Genomic DNA, 21,321 nt, shown 5'->3' on the forward strand with positions numbered 1-21,321 from the left:
CAACGCGCCTCGTTTAATCTGCTTTTATTAGTTGCGCGTCCGCGCAAAGCATCTGACATATTCCATAGAAAATTTGACGTTATACCTACGTGTGGGGGTGGCGTATGCGTACGTCGACGGGGAAAATTTAATATTCCGAAATTACATCCGTTCGACCGTGCGTTATATCGGGAGCCGTAAATCGCGCGGCAGAGAACTTAATACGCCGCATAAATATCGGTCTAATAAATTTAATGAGTTTCGCGTATGCCGCCCACCTCCGAGGCCGCGAATTTTTCACCGCCCCGATTGCTGCAAAAGGAGACAGTTTTTCGTGATTAATCCTTTGAAATTTTATATCCCCCTCTAAGGCCTGTGGTATATTAATATCAAAGTATTTATATTCTGAAATTGATGGTTCTAAAACATAAAAGTGATTCAAAATTATTCGACCGCCTTAAGCGCAGTAAAAAAAGTATCGATTTGCGATTGAGAACATGTAATATCCGCGCTTTTTAATTGGCGTATTAAAGTTTGGCTCGCACTCCGTTCATGGAAACTGTTGCTTCGCCTCGGTAACTTGGCCTCGGTACGGCTGCCCTTTTTTTTCCCCTCCGCCGATTTGTGAGAACGCGAGAGAAGAACTTGAAATTCTTCGGAGAACGACGAAGCTGCGCAACTAGATGGTAAAAGTGATTCTTATATACAGAAAGTTTTCGTTAAAAAAACCGCGTTGCACGAACGATGAAAACTCTCTTCAATCTCGCTCGCAGCTAATATCTCGCTCGTGGCAAAGATTATTAGCGTTACGATATTTTCATGAAAAGTTTGAAAACCGAGAATTACTCTCTTATATATACCTAATTATATGTAGAATACGAATTTGTGGAGAAAGGATTTTCGATGTTGGAGCTATAGTTCTATATATTGGTTGGTATTCAATAAGGTACACAATTTAATTGCTTCAATAGGGATTGGTTTCATAGTTCGTACTTTTTGTCATTAATTACTTCGTTTTCCATTTCGTGCTAAGATCTTGGCAATCGAGAGCTGAAATTCTCCCTCGAAATCGAGTGGAATTTCTCGCCCCGATTTAGCTTCTCCTGCTCCTCCCTCACATTTATAGATATAGATATATATCTACGCATACACGTACATGTATACGCGGACGTGCATGTACCCCGTCGTTGAAATACAGCGGCCGGTTAAATTGGGCACATTCCGTGATGGTCGTTACCTCGAGCATAATGGCACGGGTCGCCCTGAAGGGGACCGTTGAGAGTTCGAACCAAAATTTGCCCTTACGAAGCATCTAAACGTTCTTGACGTAATTCGCCGACAAAAAGGCTCCTTAATTAGTAACTTCGCAATTGAGCGAATGATCTGGGAACGAAACCTACGGTTTGATTTACCGTATAGTTAATAAAATTAGTGACAAACGGGACGAGTTGCAACATTTTTAATGATAGTAGAAGACCATTTATTACTATTAAACAATGTTTATATTATTCTCATAATTATTACGATCAACATTAGATATAAGGCATTTTTTAATTTTTGTGTGTTTTACTATTTACACTGTTACTTATGTTTTTTTTTTAAATGAAAACTCGAGATGCGGTTTTTCTTTGTGACAATTCAATGACAATCAGATCGTCTTCAGCAATTTCAGTTTCTCGATCCATTGAAGTGTAAATTTTATTACCAATATTGCAATTAAATCTCGGCGAACGACTTACGCAACGTACCAGAATATACTACCCCTTGATGAGCGACGCAGTAAACGGGCGATAAAATACGGTATTAAATTAACCAAGCGAAGTGAACGGTTCGTGATTGGTCCCATCCTCCTCCGGATGAAGTGTCGATCCGTTATCGTCAGCTCTGGAAAATAGGATTAGAGAAATGAAACGTGCAGCTGTCGCTCTTCTTCGAGCGCCGGCTCCGTAAACTCGCGAAAAATTGCCGACTTTTTCCAAATATAAAATTACGGTAAAATTAAAATTTCTTATTTGTTTATTAATTACAATCAAGACTGATGTGCTTTAAAATAGTGAGTGGAAGGAGAATAAATTATCAAATATTTTGTAATTATGATATTATTTATTAATTTTTGATAGAACGATTGGCAAAGAAGAAAAATCCAAAAGCGAAATAAAAAAAGAAAGAAGCGGTAATGTTGTGGAATTGCTACATAACACATGAATCCTAATCTATAATTATTAAAGGCGCTTAAACTAGCAGGTTCCCTATAACCTTTTATGTTATTCAAGAAAATCGCGAAGTTGCGATAAGAGTCTGCGATAGGGCTGTTGCGAATGCACAGTGAAGCTTATGCTATCGCGTGTTAATTAAAGTTCGTTGCTTCTAATTTCGTGCGAGTCCTCTTGAGAGAGAGAAGTCTCGTGCTCGGGTTCTTATAATAGAACTTCAATACAACATCGTGTCGTACTACCGGAAACTGAAACGAACTTTAGTTACTCTGTTATTTTACAGTCGCTCTGGAAAGCTTTACGAATTTATGAAAAACGTAAAAGTATTGATTCAGGAAACCAGGACAGAAAGATTCGGATTCTATTTTTTGCCAAAATATACCAGAAAGTACGCGAATTTGCGCAAACACTGAATATATCGAATTTGATCCAAGAATCTTTCCTATAGTAAATCAAATTTTTAAAGCTCGAACTTTCTTAGAAAGTAACCTCTTCCCCCTCAATTTACAATCGTTAAGAGTGGCGAAGGACCAAGATTGATCTCTCTCTTTTCGATGGACACACGGAAAAAGAAACTTTATACGTTCTCTCTTCCGATTTTCGTCCCCTATGGTCGCACTTTGTTCGCGAAATATGTTCTCCTTCCGTTCGCATCAACCCTGAAACTTTCAGGCCGATGGATCCGCTGCAGGGGAACGACCAACTCGTACCCGGCGCAATTTCAAGCCGAAACTTTTCCCCCTGCTCGCGCGCCGGAGAACGACCACGAAATCAGCACTAGCCGTGAGCTTTATGCGAGCGTGTATCCGCAATACGACGACGTAAAAGGAGAGTTTCCACGTCCCACATGCGAGCAATCGTCGGACGGGATAGCCGGAAAATGGCCCTTGAAGAAGCGCACCGTCGGTTCTGTCCGTACGACAAAGAAAATGGAAATAGGTTGGATCTCTTTGCGGTACTCTTCTCTCGTTTCTTCTCTCGTCTCTTAATATCGCGAAATAACATAGCCATCGAATATGGCCGTCCTAATGGCCCCGTTGCTACGCGAGAAGGATCTTTTCTTATCTCTTTCAAAAATTGCACACTCCGCTATTTACATTACCCTCATCATATTACAGTTGTAAGTGTTCGTTGCGACGATACTTTCAAGTTACTTCTTTCCAAGGAATACCGATTCTTATAGTTTCCTGTCATATGAACTTTTACAACGAGTTCAATTATTGTTATTGAAGCAATGTACAATGCGCAGGATGATTATCTTTATTTGTTACAACAAACTAAATATTTGTTCGAATAATACTTATTTTAGATTTAGCGCGATAAGTAATTGACACAGTCGGTCGCGCGCTTAAAAGGTATTAAGTGATATTCATATATCCGCGGTAATAACATAAAGAATATATGTTACGCCAATATTACATTAACAGCATTATTGACAAAGTGTCATTTCCTCCGTTACATTACAGTTTATCGCATTGACAGTCGGCGATATCATTGATCTTTGGACGAAACTAGGTTTTGCATTATTGACAAAATGTCACTTAACAATGTCACATCTGCCTCTTACCTAGACACTCAATCATTATTTATTAGACAATTTACACAAATGAAAAGTGTCGCGTTTCAAATTGTACGTGATAGGTCGGTGGGATGGCGAAGAACTTAACGATTCATTTCAACGAGGTCGTTTTATAAAGTATATTTCGAGACATATCTGGAACGCTCTTCTATCGCGAAGACAAGGACGGGGGATGAACGGATAGAAGCAACACTCTTTTTCTCTTCTCGTCGGAAATATGAACTGAATCTATTCAATTCAACACGTCCTGCTTCAACTCTTCTCTTTTTCCGTTCCGTCGTATCCGCGACAGCAGTTTGGTTGCAGAAAACAGAACAATATTTAAATATTGCGCACACATATGGACATTAGAATTTACAATTGATACTGTGTTTTTTTTTAAACGCTCGACTTTTTTCAATTTTAATTTATCGTAGAGAAGGGCTATACATTTAGAGATATATCACTGTAATGAAAATTGGACAGATTTCTGAAATTCCATGCATTTTAATCAGATAATCGCGGCGATTTCAACAACGGCATTGATTTCAATTACCTGATACCGCATAAGAATATGCTAATGTTATTTTTCTTACTGAAATCTCGGTTTTACATCTTGAATTTCTTTTGCAATTTCCGTCTCATTTGCAAGCTCTTTGTTCTCATTGTTTCAACCTTTGAAGTATTAAAGAGCAGCCGATAGAAAAATGCCTTTTTCAGACGACTCGCCACATGGTATCGGCACATTCGCGCACGGTGAGGTATGTACATATAACGATATAACAGATGAAAGTATAGTAGTACGTTAACGTAACGTCTTTTTTTTCCTCGGTGTTCTGTCGAGAGAAGCCCCGTCAGATCTTTGCGAGGAAGAAAATGTTATTTTACGTCTCGTATTGTTTTCTTTTCTGATAGAAATATATAGAAGTATACGACAAGCGCTCTCTTACGCAGAGAGTCTGATATACTTGTTTCGCGCTTATCTCGCTATTTCAGACGTTAAGTCGAAGACAGTAGCCCGGAGATGCTCCGAAAAAGCCCCGCGATGCGTAACGTCGTCGAATCGGATGAAAACGCGTTTATATAAGCAATAGGATCCAAGAGAACGAAAATTCCATGATAATAGAAAATGGCTGCAGCTTCGATCGTGTTCGATTTTCGTCAGATCGAGTAAGCATCCAAGAACTTCGCTCGTATGTATATCTATGCGCATCACGCATCGCCGTTTCGTGTGTTTCGGCGTCGACTCTTTTTTGCGAGGTCCCCGCTGTACGCTCAAAGGGACTCGGTTCTCCATCGGGTTACCATCACGGATAACTTATCGTTAATTGAATCGGGACGGGCAAGTCAAACAGGGTCCCATGCGGTCCAGGCGGGCATACATGACCGACCGGCGCGGCGGAACGGCAAGTGGAAAATGCCTCTTGCCCGAGAAAGCGCACGTTGCAGCGGCACGACAAAAGGAACGGAAGTAGGTTACAATTGTCCCCCCCCCCTTGCCTTCATTCTCTTTCCTCGTCGCCTTCTCCCTTCGACTCCCCCATTCCCGCGGGAGAGCATTACGCGGAATGGACGCTCGCGGATAAGAAGGAAAACAAAATTTCTCATCCGGCTTGTTTCTGCATTTCCGATTTACTTACCGTGCCGCGGGTCATTCTCGTCCAGGCGCGGCACATCAAAATGAGAAATTGCGGAATTAAGTTACAATTTAATTGCAAATATAACGAATTTGTAGACTGAAACTGAAGAATTCCGGGAGACAAAATCGCTGTCGCGCTGTTGATCAAATTTTTCCGTATCTGCAGGAATGGATTGAGGTGTTTACTGTGGCAATTCCTCTAGGCTAGCTCCAGCGCTTAACACTAGCTAGACGATAAAAACAGTCAAAATGATTGGTTTTTTATTTTCTTATCAAATTTATAACGGTACATTTTCTGAGATTTTCTGAGTGACATGTGTTGCAATATGTGAATGATGAAATTGATCAATTAATTTTCCCTTTTCATCCCTTTTTTTGTAAATATACGATGAAATACGTTAATCATCGGTATTAATGTTGAAAATTGTAGGCATATGTGAATCAGCTAAATTAAAAAAAATTTCATTATTATTTTTATTATAAATAATTTAAGTAGGAAAAAAGTATCTCTTTCTATAAATCTCTCACGTACATTTCACAATGCGTTTAATATTTGAAAGAAACTGTCGTCGAGAGAGACGCGAGAGCGCGATATACTTGTAGTTGTAACAGTTGTAACGCATCTAACTCCCGTGCTCTGGAATTAGTTCGATAAATTTCATGAAACTTCCCGTTCGTGTTACACATTCGGAGCTATACATCCGCGGCACACATACGTCTTATGAAATGCGAACGACGTGCGACGGTGGCGGCAGGAAATTACCTGCTCGCGATTACGACCGACGCGAGGAAACAAACGGACGCATGCACCACAGGGCGTATCACGTGATTGCGATCGCTCTTCAAACTCGATATATCCCGTGAATTACAACACCCGCCCGATTGTCGCCGTGCAGTTAAATAAACTCATTAGTCACGTTAATACCGGGGCCGCTTCGCTACTCCGACCGCTGCACTGCGAATCACGGAAATTTTACTCGTGAGAGATTAATTCGTCAATGTTACTGGACGCGTATAAATCCCGCATTATTATTACAAAGCGTACGCGTTCTCTCTCGTTTGTCGTTATACAGAAATAGCTTGAAATTAGTGGATAATTAAATGACTATTTGGAATTTGTGAAAGATTATAAAACTGCATAAGTCTCTTTAATTAAATTTCCAATACATTTTTAAACATATTTATTTCTATTTATATGAATTGTAAAAAAGATACAGAAAATGCACGTGTCGCGATTAACGGAGTTTAAGACCCGGAAAAGAAAATTTTGCACAATTTATTAGGTATTTGCTCGCAATAAATCTATTAATATAGAGCAAACACAATAAACATTGTTAATAATAGAGCAAAACGTATATGTAGTTTTATCATTTTAGTTTTAGGCTTTGTTCTAGGTCTAAGCATGTCGCGCATACACGACAACTCGTGCTTCGTCGCGCGACTGCGGTTAATTAAAAACGTTATTAAAATCGTGCCTAGCTAATTAACGTCCGGCGCAATAATTGTAATTACCGAAGTGGAACGCAATCGCAATTTCCATTCGACTGCTTTCATTAAAACGAACGAACGAGCACCCTCGTAGTTTCGAGTGCATCGCGCTGCGTCGTCGAATCGTCCGATCACAATTTTCCATTTGCACGCTATTTTCCTCCCTCGTTTCCCTCCCTCGTCAACCCTTTCTGTAATCGTCCACCGTGTTCTCTCGGCCACGCATTTCTGTCGCATTTTTTGACTTTTCGCAAGAACGGCACGCGATCGACGGCGAAAGAGACCGCGTCGGATAACACCGTCGAGTATCAATCGCGAGATGAAAACCGCGTTTCTTTCGGTTATCGCGTCGCGTTCCGCGCGCGGTTTTCTCGACGTTTCATTGCCCGGCGATTGTCGCGTAACCCGGTTTTCCCTTCGCCGTAGATGCCCCGAGCTTGTCTCTACAGCAGAGGCTCTTGTATTCGTCGAGTGCTCTATTTTCCTGACGGATGATGGACAGACGATTCGTTTTAGTCAAGTTGGAGCTCTGACTGCCACTGATATCGGGCTGATTTTTCAGCTGTATCAGGTTACAAGCAGCCACTTGAAAGCTTTTATATCTCTGCTCGGAGGAGAGTCGAGGATAATATCATATTTTTCTCGAGAATATATGTAGCATACAGAGGTTATTGCGATTTTTAAGAAAGAGCTTGTTACAAAAAGAGCCAATCTTTTTTGTTTCACAAATGAGCAAAATCTCTCCGGATATGGCTATCTGTGGACTGAATACGACTGTGTTGGAGAAAATTGGCTTAAGCCCTTCAAAAGAGATTATTCCAGTTAGAGACCCATGGTGATCACATCGAAAATCTGTGACCGATAAAAGCGATGCAGCGTGGAGATCGATCCCTATTGTCGACCGATTATTTAGGTCAAGTAAACATGAGCTTTACGAAAGCTTTTTTTAGTAAGACCCATCGATTAAATTTCTTCGAAAAACGCTCATCGACAGCTTGAATCGGAAAATTTTTAGTTTCGATCTAAAATATTTCATGATGCGTAATTCCGTGCCATTATATACCTGTATTTTTCGTTTTTATATAGTTTTATACGGTGAATGTGTTGACATGGAAAAGAATTTTTATTAAATGAATTCTTTCCCCTCTATTATTCCAGAAAAAAAACCTATAATCACACAGCGAATTCCCTGATACAGTTTTTTGATAAATTATTAAAATACATAGCTTATTGGAAATCTGTTTAAGTATACGCGCGTTAGTTTTCCTCCTCCTTTTAAAAGAATATTCCCATTGTTTGTATCGGATTGTCGTTATTCCGCGTTTCAATATTGATTTTCATCCGGTCGGCGTTCAATTACAATCTCATCGCTATGCGCGTGTACAAAGCCGCGTGTTTTTGAGTTTATCGAGAAGATCCTATTTACAGGCATTGATTTAAGGCTAAGTTTATTTGCAGCTTTGGAAGGAATTTGCATTGAAATATGGAAATACATTTTATCGAACAGTCCCATGTTGGTATTCGGGGAATTACATCAGTGAAATATCAAAACGCTTTTTATATTTTATATTTTATGCGACAGATATATTTAATTTAATTTTTAGCATAATTTTTATCCTGACATTCGGCAATATTAGCAATATTGCGTATGTAAAATAAACTTATAACTAACTGTACTTTATAAAATAACTATAACCTTGAATTTGTTAAAATATACTTCCTATAGATGTGTCATCTATTACTTTAATGGATTTTCGACTGCGGATTCTGATGAAATTAATCACGCATGCCGAGTAGTACGAGCGTATAGCGTTAATCAATGCAACCGCCGCATATGTGACATCAAATCATCATAATCACGTGTGATTCGGACACATTGTTTGACGAAATTGGCGGTCATTGTCGATCTCATCAACCGTCCGCGACCGCCACTTTTATTGTTGCCAGTTCCGATAATTGCATTCGCATTCAGTGACAACGCATCGATATGTCTCGCGTATATGGCAGCTTTATTACTGATGTCGACATATATATGTATGCATATAAATTTGCGGCAAAGCTGCTTTAAGCTACTCCTAATTACGTGCAAGTTATCGTAATCCAAATCCACCCAACACATTTCTGCATTTCCACACCAGATAGATGTGCTCGAAATTCCCATATAATTTATTAAACTGCTTATTTATGGGCTAAAAAATTTTATTTTATAATATTATCTTGAGACACTCGATATTAATCATTCAGTACTTCAATAATATTACATCGATCATAATTCAGCGAGATATAATTTCACTATTCTTAGTTTTAGCTATTTTCTTTCTTTGCAGTTCTTTGTTGCAATAGTATCGTGGAAATAACGATGGTTTACATAAATACATTTTCTTATTCAATGAAGTACATGAAAGTAACTGTAGAATGATTCGTAAGGTCGTAGCGGAATGGATAAGGTCGATGCGGTATACTAAATGGATGAATTATATAAAAGTGTAAAGTTGATGGGGCGGCGAAATATCATATTACACACGTGTGTGCGCGAGCGTCGCGCGGTGGAACCCGATTTGTATGTATGAGACTTAACTTTTACGCGACGTCAAAGATAAACGGGAGAAAAACGCGGGGCTCTCTCGGGCGAGCTCGGGACGAACCCCGTCCTATGAAACGTTCAATTTGGCGCTGAAGAAAGGGCATTTGCGGGCTCCAACGTAGCCGCTTATAATCTTGGCGACACGTTCAATTTCCCCGGCACAGGTATAACATTTCTCAGCGTGATACGCGCGACAAAGCGCACGTTTATAAGGTGGCTGCCTTTTGTACGTAAACGAATATGACGTCTTTGATAACGCGGGGAAGGCGACAGGATTAAAACCGGCCATGTATACGTACTTAACGTCTCGTTGTACATCGTCAGAAAGCTGCGTGTGTGCCACTTTATTTTCATAATTTCCGCTGAAACTTCGTTTCACTTACGTGAATATTGAAAAAGTCCGGAGGGACTCATATCTTCGCGTATGTACATTGCAAATATGTCATAAAAAGTACTTATATCTCGCGGTTAAAAAGAGAGCGATGCACTCTAGCGAAATCTAACTACCTTTTTTTTTATTCGTGTAAAAAAAGCCACCGTATCTTTATGGATATACTTGTACAAAACAGATATGCAAATGATTCATAATTTTTGTTTTTTAAGCACAGCGAAATGCACGTATCTTCATCTCGATAACGCAATACATGTAGCGCGTTTTCAGCCTTTTCATGAATATTTATGCAAATACAGATATGCAAATAATAACAACATATACCGATTTGAGTTTAATAAATGCTGCGGGATTAGCATAGTCTCATTTTTGATGTCTCGTGTCGCGTGCACGCCGCGCGAATTACGGGAGATAAATAGCCAGTGATTAAGGGTCGCGAGAGGGAAGTAAAATAACGAGGCAAAGAAAAGCGTTCGATAAAATTTATCGAACAAGTCGTTACGGGTTGTATTTCCTTTTTTTTTCGCAGCCAAGAGATCCTAGACGAAGGAGGTTAACAGGATTACTCGACCGGAGAGAAGGATCGTACTCGAGGAAACGGAGAAACTACTCCGCGGCGGCGGATCCTTAAGGTGCGATACTCGGGGTTTAAGACGCCCGGTACAACAGGAAGGGACGATTACTTTCGTTCCCGAAGTTTCGCGCGACGAAACTTGCCGTCGCGTCGGCGATAATAAGAATTGCACGACGATAGGGAGAGGTGCCCGTCGTTCGTCTCCCCGCGTTCGCTTTACGGGGGTGGGGGCGCCCGAATTACCGCATCTCTCATATTGTTATGAGCGTGCCATCTCATCGGGATTATTTACGAGCCCGGAGCAATTGCGCCGCGCCATGGCTAAGCAGCATAATGGCCCGAACCAGCTCAGACGGCCGCGAACTGTAATAAAAGCGCGTCGCCGGGATAAATGACGTCTCGTGGCTCTTTCTCCCCGGGATTTTTGCGCCCTTTTATTCGCCCTGTCTGTTCGTCGGACAATCGGCACATCGTTACGAAATGTGTACAAAGCAACTTGTGAGACAAACTTGCTCAAATTAATTTTTGTCTTTTTAATTAAAATTGTGTTTTTTTAATTTGTATAATAAATTTAGATGAAAGAACGTTGGTATCGGAATTCTATTTGCGCTGATTTCTCTTTTGGTTTTCGTAAATTATTTATACTCAGATGAATTAAGCAAGAAGGGACGTAATAGTGGAACGATCAATTTTTTAAATTAATTTATTTAATCCGATTACAAGTTGATACAAAATAGCGAGAAAAATAAGGCAGTTTCGATACGTCAGCTCTTTTTCTGTACGTGTTGCAAATTGGTTGTCGATAAGCTCGCGAAATCTACGGAGTTGCACAATTCAATTTGTACGACAAAGAGGGTAGAAAACAAAAGAAATGGAAACAATACCGGTCTTAAAGAAAGCTCGTTACGGTGTGGAAAAATAAGCTTTTTCGAACTTCAATCTAATTTCGCGCTCTTTTGGATCTTTGGAGCTTTCGATGTATACTGAGAACGTGAAAACGTTATCAACGAAGAGCTGTTACGTGGGCTACGTGATACTAGTGATATTATACGATATTACACGGACGATACCAAGAGTCTCGGGTTACTTCCACGTTCGAGTCGACATACGCAATCTCGTCCGACGGCGACGTCAGTCGCGCGGAAAAAACGTAATGCAGGTCGAGTGCAGCCGAGCGAGAGACCGTGACCATGCTCAAGACACATTAATTGAACGATTAGCCTGAACTTGACATCTGGTTCGCTGTTATCCGGCCGGTCTAACGTCCGTGATAATTGCTTAACGAACGATGCATCTCAAGTGCGTCTGTACCCTGCACGCGGCAGTTTGCGCAACTAGTCATTATCACGCAAGGATAGCTTGTAAACGGTAAGCCGATAATTAATATCTGGAACGTCGTGATATCGACGAAGGAAATGACACACGCGTCGGTCATTACACCGTGAACATTCAATCTTCAATCTACAGACTCATGTGAGTTGATATTATCTGAAAACGGCGTTCTTAATCTCGAGATTAATTTTATCAAATTGATAGAATAGCGTGGCGTAAATGCATGTACAAAAAATGTGGAAATTTTTAGTAACAAATGTTGTATAACCTATATTGAAATATCGATGTATGCAAATTATTCTAAAGTGATGAAGACGTACGAGGCACAGATGATTATGCTTTAAAATTGAATCACTTTTCGGATGGCACGTGGTATATTTATAATTAAAAATCACCATCCTAAAAATAAGTATGTAGAAATAAGAACTTTATCGATCTATTGACCTATAAATGACCACGCAAGATGGCATCGATTAAGCCATCGTTCGACGATTAGCGCAGACGGAACAATTCGTGACTGTTCATCATGATAACGAACGAGATTAATGACTGCGGGATATCGCCGGAATAACTCGCGATGATCGAGGGATCACCAGCCGAAATGAAATTATATCGTCGGTCATCGAGAAGAGCGTTATCGAATTTCGATTTAGGTTGACTTCGACCGTCCAATTTATCGTACGAGATGTCAATTAGGCGACCGATAATTACCATCGGGTACACGCGCGGTTCGTCTGGAGTAGGTCAGATCCGCGAGGAACGTAATTTAGGACTTATTAAACGAAGCCAATCTACTTTGGTACACGCATGGCGAATAGTTACACGCGCCATTCTTACAAATGAAAACGACTTTGAACGAAAGTGTTACGAAGTAAAACTATAATTATACACAAGTGATTATTAGGAGTGCATAGTATATTTTGTCTTGAATGAAGAATCGCTAAACAAGCTTACAACGCGATCTTTTATGGCAACACGAGCACTTTTCTATGAAAGAATGTAACGAGGGAACAAATTTGCCTAGCTATACGCGCAAACATCTCGACGAGCTTGTCCGCGAACTTTGTCCGTTCTCAATTTAGAGGCGTTCCCCAAGCTCTCGCGATTCGTGGCGCCGGAAGCCCAGGTAGAACTTCATTTACCGTAGGACTCGGCCAAAGCGTTTGTGGGAATGAAGTTGCTTCAGTTTCCAACTTGTGACACGCGGCGGACAACTTCGGTTTTTCTTACCGCCCACTTTTCGCTCCATTCAACGAGCCATACTTAACGGAATAAGGAATAGAGAGAAACGGAAGATACGCGAACGAGTTGCATTATGTCGTTGATTTTTCGTGTATAGGACACATCTTGCTGCTGCTGCTGCTGCACAGTTTTAACATTTTGCGACTGCCATTATTGTCACGGCAGCTGTTACAATGTTACGGCGGAAACTTTAACGAAGTTTTAGCTTACGCTAAATAATTGTCGAGTTCTTTTAACACACATCTCTCGGTGTTTTCCATGAACGAAATTGAGCGGCAAAAATGAGAAAATTGAAGTTCTGTCGATTAAACGGAAGTGCAAACGCGAGGAAACCTCGGTGAAAATAAAATCAGAACCGCTCGAACGTCCCCCGTTGGAATACTTCGTAACTTCATTGCGCATTTGCGGAAACGAAATTGCGTTTCGCCCGTTCGGATTGCCGAGCGAACAATTTCGAGTCTTCTCCCTCTTTTTTCTTTCCGGTCAACACGTCCACCGCCATACCGAGACTTTAGAAATTGTCCGCGGATAATTAATTTTGTTCACTGTCTCGTAAATATTCCGGCCGGGTAGCCCGCAAAATCTCTCGACGCGAGTAAACTTCGTTACACATTAACGAGGAGGAGCATGCCCGTTAGTTTGTTTTCCGATATGGCCGCGAGAAATTTGCACTTTTCCGCAACCGTTGTCCGGTTCCGCTCGAAACACGGACCGAAATTAAAGCACGCTAATTGTTGGCGACCCGTATCGCGAGCATTCTTGCCTACTACGGAATTTAGTTCGAGCGAATCTGTATGGGTTTGTCGAACGTCTCGAAATTGATCGATACTTGCCGTACCTTGCTCCGCGTACCCATAAATATCCCGATCAGTCCTCTGCGTTTTTTTTTCTCCCGACGGTATTTGTTGAACTTGCGCCCGTTTAGCATTAAACACATCGACCAGCTGTGCGAGCAACGTAATTTTTCTATCACGCTCGACGGAGCTCGATGAATAAATCGTCGCGGCGCTTATCCATTTTAAATGCCAGTTAATTTCAACTATATTCCTGTTCTCTCTCGTCCTTTTTTAAGAGCCTTTCGCTTTGACTGAATTGAGCAGAGAAAATACTGAAATATGACCACGCGCCACGATTATATTTCAGTATTAATCATATCATTTTAATTCTGTATTGTTGGCATTTTCGCAGTTTTGAATTTATTTCATTTTCGAAATATTTCATTATTAGCCATTGATTGTACCTCGAAGTAATTAAAAATGAATTTTTGATGACACATAAAATTAACGTTTAAATTTGCCATTCAGTAACATCAACGGTAAATTGCAATTAACAGTTATGCAAACGTTGCAAATAGTTGACTGGTAAATCATCCTGATTTTAATTAATTTGTTAAACATTTATTGCATTCCGCGTTAACTAAAAATTAATTCTTACGGAAAGAAAGGATTTAGCGAGTCTCCTCGGGGATGGCGCATTCCAATTAGCAATTATCTCGCGATAAATAACAGAATTTTCTTAACATTATATTGTACTAACAGGATTTACCCGCCGCACTACGCTCGGGCCCCGCTCGTACTTCTTCGTAAACTTTGCTCTCGGAATTCTCCATTCAGCTTGGCTCTATTAATAAGCCGATTCTCGACACGAGGTATTCGGTAAGAGAGAAACTTTATTTATCGCGCGGCACCAACTCCGGAAAATAGTTGCGAAAATGCAACCTTCTTGGGCCGCTCGTGTAATGACGAAAAGTAAGCCGTTTTTCCACCGCGATCTCTTTAATAAACCTAACGGAATAATTAAACGTAGTTTGGGGAAAAGTTGGAAATATCGGGATGCATTAATGGTTTCGCTTGCATGTTTAATGAACTCTCGCAGTGTTGTCTTTGGGGGGAGACCCGCTTTTGATACTTTTTATTAAACCAAAAACTTTTTATTAATATTTAACATTTAATGTTGACGCTTGATTTCAAATATTAATGTCTAAATAGAATCATATTTGTGGATATAATATTATGGTGCACAAATATTATACAAGTCTTTTTATTTGAAATTTGCAATGTACCATAATTTTGTCAGTGAAAAAATAGTTTCCGTCTCGAAAAAGCCGGTTCGGTTTCAGAACCGTTCGTTTAATTAAACATTTACAGCTCGGTCAGTGAATGAAAGGTTCGCCTTTCAGAGAAATCCGATTTGATCTTTCATGCGACGCATTTTCATTACTACTCTTTGGAAAATGGAAGTGGATTACGCTTACTGTACGCTTTTCATACGTGCGTTCACCATATTCCATGCCTCGAAAAGCATACGCGTTTTCAAAAACGATTTATTAATCATTCGCGCGAGTGGTGTGGTCGCGTTTCCGTAGAACAAGCATGCGCGATTTCGTGCGGTAGAAACTCACATTAATACAGCGCTTATCGGATTGCAGATTTTACAATTTCTCGAACCGGAACGCGAACTCTCGGGCGATCTCATCCGGTTTCACGCTAATGAGAAACGGCGTCTCGCTGCTTCGATTTATTATTTGCCGCACGGATCGAAATCCTATTTTGCTCGCGGTACGTTTTGGCTACACACTTTGGCGTTTCAATATTCATGAAAGTACACGTGTGTCGCCGACAGGACTGGTCTCTCTCTCTCCCTCTCTCTCTCTCTCTCTCTCTCTCTCATCGGAAGGGAAAACTGCCAGCTACGTGCTTGAGAGTGCATTCGGGCGACTTCCATGTTTTCCCACCCGATTCAATTACGTTAATCGATCGATTCCCCACGGTAGATATCTCGCGACGTGACGGCGACACGAGGTCGCGATAGGCTCGCTATCGAGAGATTTCATTTTGCGTGACTCGCTGCGTTCGAAGGGACACAAGGAAATCCCTTTTCTCTCATCGACAATATTAAAACTTCGTTCAGTTAGGGCGAATTCTCGCAGTTGAGTGAATTCAAATTAGACGTCCTCGCTGCAGGACTCGACCGCACGATAATTACCGCATTGGGCAACTGTCGTACAAATAACGTTGCAGAACAGCGACTGTATCGGCGATACATAGCCGCACGTGTCAGTGCATCCATAAACCATAGCATAGGGCTAATTATGGCTCATTTGTAACTATAATTGTTTGCTATCGCTATCGCTGTTTCCATTTCCCTCTTAACGTGCATAAACACGCGGTAGCGTTTTGCGAGCGTGAGTAACAATAACAGTTGCGTACGAAGTTGTATGTTTTCACCATTGAGTCTCCCACTTGGATTAATCGTTCGATTAATTCCATAATTAATCGCATAATTCGACTGCGCGCTGCGCTTCACAATATCCTTCGGGAAAATATCAGGATCGTCCGTCCCATTTCGATGTAATACCGACGCGCGACGCGTCATTATTTCGCCACGCTGTGTATTTTATTGCCGATTGCGCGAAATCCGTACGAGCCCGACGGGATTTACGAACGGCGAGGACGCGTGGAGAAAAGGAGAGAGAGAGGGCAAATATGGATCAACGCATCAATCTCGGTAATTAATAATTTCAATTAGCTGGAGGGAGCTGCGCCCGATCCGCTCGCTGCAAGCCGTTGCCGTATTTCAGGCAGCAAGATCGAACGGCGGGGAACACCTGGATTTCAATTAACCGGATTGCCGTCGCGTACCGCCGATTTATCCCGCCGCCGCAGCCCCTTGCCCGCCCGGCGCGTTTCCGCTCTTCTTTTTCCCGTACGGCACTCGATTGGGAATCGATAGACACGTCTGTCTCGCTGATGTAAATTCGGGAACGTGCGCTCCTGTCGAAGCCCGAAAAACCGACATGATCCTTCCTCCTCACGCTACTTTTTTTCCCAGTGTATTTTAATTCCCAGTCCTTTCCCTTCTCTCGTAGAATTTGTTTCGCGAGACAGCCCCTACGTTCTCGATGTTATTCCTTTTTTCTTTTTTTTTTGTTTTATTTCAAGGATGATATTTCCATTACAGAACAAGTCTCTGTTGCAACGTTCGATTTAAATTCGCGCGTGAAATCAAACTCCTCGACCCGGTAAACGCGCGAAATTGTAGCTTTCGGTCTATTAGCGCCCGAGCTAAACTCGTTACCGACGACATACAGTAAATTGACATTTAATCGTTAAAAGTTCTGCCATTTTCCGTTTTTGTGTCCATTTCAGTACGAGGAAATAATAACGCGATCCACATGGACGATGCGCGCGACGGTCGCGCGTTAAAAGCGAAATTTGATTGGATTCGTTAAGCGGCAATTTATACACGTTACTTGCAAACGCGATTAATCGCACGGTGCAAACGCGGGCTAAAGTACCGCGACTGAAACACGACGGTATAATATTAACGTCAGCGCTTTGCCCGTCGCGCGAAAATATTGCGGGAGGATATTCAAGGTTTGACGGCGCATGCACGCGGGTTTGGATTTAGTTCTCGACGGACGTCTTCGCACGCGCTTCATTTCGAGGCTGCATGTCTTTGTGTCCGTCGTGCAGTTTAATTTCGTTGTCGTCGTTTTCCTGTCCGTGCTTTTGAACCGCGCCGGGTAAACCATTTTAGGAGGACTTTGAATCTTATTCCGTCCGGAATACTCCGCGCGGCGCTTCAAGTCCCGTCGCGCAATTCGCCAGAAAATTTGCATAACCTTTTTTTCATCGCAGTTAATATTTCGCCGCGTTACCGGCGAAAATATTACATCCGCGAAAAATTCATTTTTTGACGAGTGCATTAATAACGACATGCGGGTTACAAAAATATACCGCAAAAATAGATACATAGTCACTTTTGAACCCGGAGTTTTTTTTCATGCCGTTTAAGTAAAACAATATTATTTTATTTCAAACTCAGTTATATGAATATGTCATTTTTTCCCGACTCTATTTTTTCATATCACAATAACAGAGCGATAACAAACGATGAATATCTCCCGCAATATATTGAATTTGACAACAGAGCTCACGTTGTTTTATCGTAGTGATACAAAAAACTCGATTATGATACATAAAATTTGATCTTCTGTAAATTAGATGCGATAAGATCTAATTCTTTCGCGTATATCTTTTCCGTACACAAAACGAGAAAGAGCGTAATGATATTTCGTAGCGAGGGATAAGCGGAGTAAGGGCGACTGTAGATCATCCTCGAAGTATTAAAGTCCCTATGGGAACTCCCCGAGCCTTTCCCATCCTTGCCCGTTTTATCCCTTCTTCATTTTCTCGTATCGCGACACTTCCTCCGGTCTTTTCGAGTTTTACGAGAGGTTCGGGCCGGGCCTGAGATGACGAAAAGAAGTTTACTCCCGAAAGAAGTTAATCTAATGCGATATAACTTCGATCCACGATAAATCGTGATTTATAGCCCGAAGTTGGAAGAATCTTGTGAGAGTCGCGCGAGTCTGTTGTAGAGCTACTTACATTGCTACTATTTTCTCTCTTTTCTCGTCATCGAGATAGATATTAGTGATGAAAGCAATTAGCGATTAGTGTTTACGAACGAACACGTGTCACGTGACAGCTAGGGAAGTTCGCGATGTCGTTTTTCCAGTAGAAGACTGGAAAGGCAAGTTGAGTTTATCTTGTGGATAACGATTTAGAAAAATGATATTTGCGGCGATTTATCGCTTGTCATTGTGTATAAACATCTGATCTCTCGACTCTCCCGTGCATCCAGTTAGATTAAGTGTATCCTAATGGACGTGTTTTCACACGTTCTCACGCTTATCTATTCCGAAAGTTGCAGAGCCCATGAATTCTTTCAACCGTATAACGCGAGAGAACGCTCGTCGGACGCGCATGGGAAATGCTATTATCTTTGCATCGCGCTAAACTGGGAAAAACTACTCGGTTCGGTTGATCGTCAAATTTTTATTCTCGTCGGTTATTCACTCCGTTGAGTTCTACCGGCGTTGCTGAAAAAAAAAAATATAAAACTAAAAATATTTGTTACACAATAACGTTACTCTCTTTTTTTTTGCCGAAGCATATCACTGGTACAGCTCGCAACGGCTGCCAGCGATGCAAAGGAAAAAGCAACATCGGTTTTATTTCCCAATGAGTTTCCTCTCTTTTGAATCCGCGACGCGACCGGACCGTAACGCCAATTACGCAGTCGGTTTCGCCGTCGAACGTTCGCGCGCGATCGTCGGGAAAAATTCAACAGTTGTTGATAAACAGGCCGGCATACACTCTGTCGCCGTTCATGCGAGAGATTTTCGCAGTTCGTGAGTCGAATGACAAATGCGACCGGTCGAATGTGGGGCCTACGAACGGGAAGCAGGGGAATAAACGGGCCATCAGAATTACGGGATATGTAGCTATGGATCAGTGATTACCGAGTACCAATAGAATTTTCACAGGGGTAAAATCCGTTAAGCAGTGCATCTTTTTCTGTTGAGTTGATCGATGAATTGGTCTTGCAAGTGCTACTAAAAGAATATAGCGGATTAATCCTTAACTGTGGGTGTCGACTTCTATCTTTCTATTTATTTTGTTATTTTTTACCAATAATATTGTTTTTTTTAGAAAAGAAATAAAATTTTGATTCCGGCGCGATTAATTGTGAAAAATACCCGAGAATACAGCAGCAAGTATAAGATGTAAGGCAATTATTTTTATTTCCCTTTTTTTATAAAAGTTCCTAAGAACTTCATTATACATATATGTATAATAATTAAGGATTATTATAAGATTATTTTTCTGTAGAATTTTAACAGTTTAGAAAAGATAATACTTGAAAGAGAATGCGCAATCTTTTTAAACAATACAATTTTGAAAGAAACGGGAGCTTTTGAACGTAAAATATTATGCGGGTCGAGATACAAAAATTTTTTTTGTTACGCTTTTGCACATTTTTAATCTTAAAACGAAAAGAGCTTTAAGATACGAATATCGTTAAACCAACAAAAGAGCATTTGTTCGCAAAGCCGACTATACGAAACGCTATATCGCATATTGATTGTTTTTTGTGTGCATGCATCTCTCTCCACTGTAGATTTGACGAATCGAAAGGAAATCACGTCCGCATAACATCGGGCGCGAATCCTTTTTCCCGGATGCAATCCATGAAATCCGTTCGAAGATTATCCCGGCTGACCCACGTACAAAGTTCAGATAACGAAATTCCAGCGAACTACGTGCCTTCGCGGTCCGTTTAACATTTCCGTCGGAAATCACTCGAGCCTCGAGTCATACCGCGGAATTTTCGTTAACAAAAGGATTTTCGCATTTTTTATCCCATTTGGACCTTCAAATATCGTCATTCGATTGAAGATATCATTCATTTTAGTTATCTCACTGCATTAATTTCGTTCAACCATATAAATGCGCTAATAGTTGAACGTGACTAGAAATAAGTTTATCCTATACAGTTCTTTCGTTAAAATATTTATCTCTTTGACGTGACTTACGTAATTGTGTAATCTAGCGTTTATCGCTACGTTCGCAGCAAACGCCGAAAATACATTGATAAAATACGTTAATTAAAGAGGAATTACAAATAGGCAGCGAGCTATACATCGATAATTCCGACCCATTGCAAACGTTTGTTGTTCTATTTTCATGGCACACAATTAAATCACGACTCGATTTGCATGCGTTTCAGACGCGGGTATAATTTTGTGATTAGTTTCTCTTGAAATCATACGCTTCTATTTACTGCTATACATATTCATAAGAATATAGCTGTTATCACGAATTTAAATGTCTGTCTCTCGTATTTTCTCACTGCTAATTTTGACACTGATCGCAAATTTCATCAATTAGAACGTATTGTCCAATGTGGCCAAGTTGTCGTTTGTTGTTTACGAATTAAAACAGATGTTAATTTAGGCGGTTGCATCTTTAAACACGTGTAAATTATATTGATGTTCACGTCGTACATTTTGCAAGAGATACTTTATTCGCGATTTTCGCGCAAATACGGCATGCGCAAACGTCTGGCACATGACGTCTCTCCGTATAATTTTCAGAATTTTTTACTAAATCTCTGTAGTCATCTCACATTTGATTAATGCATCAGACATGCATTATTTGTATTACTGTATTTACTCTATCCGTTTTACCAATTTAATCTCCAATAAGCGACTGAAGGTAAAATGCATATCTTGAACAGTTTATTCAGTTTTATAGTAATGAAACGACGGTCCGCTAACACTCGAATACGTTATTTTTGCATCTAGTTATATTATTACGTATTTTTTATACTTCGTCGCACTCATTAACCTTCGCGCTGTGATTGGACATTTTTCGAACCAAGTTCAAGATGATGGCAGAGAAAAACGCGACTTGCTTATAACCGCCTCTTTATTCATGATACGATTTATTAATTATTGGCGTAGAAATTCA

At 40.7% G+C, this 21,321-nt stretch overlaps 1 protein-coding gene and 1 long non-coding RNA gene across 2 annotated transcripts in view; one reads left to right on the forward strand and one right to left on the reverse strand.

Annotated features, from left to right (window-relative positions):
* Positions 1 to 21,321, forward strand: part of Dnr1 (defense repressor 1) — a 147,194-nt gene that overhangs the window by 68,907 nt on the left and 56,966 nt on the right. The window lies entirely within an intron of this gene.
* Positions 1 to 21,321, reverse strand: part of LOC139820678 (uncharacterized) — a 93,890-nt gene that overhangs the window by 13,945 nt on the left and 58,624 nt on the right. The window contains exon 2 of the long non-coding RNA XR_011734066.1: positions 1,728 to 1,863. This is a non-coding gene — a long non-coding RNA (uncharacterized lncRNA). The remainder of the gene's footprint in view (positions 1 to 1,727; positions 1,864 to 21,321) is intronic.

Source organism: Temnothorax longispinosus, chromosome 10, assembly GCF_030848805.1.
Source record: "Temnothorax longispinosus isolate EJ_2023e chromosome 10, Tlon_JGU_v1, whole genome shotgun sequence".
Classification (NCBI taxonomy): Eukaryota; Metazoa; Arthropoda; class Insecta; order Hymenoptera; family Formicidae; genus Temnothorax; species Temnothorax longispinosus.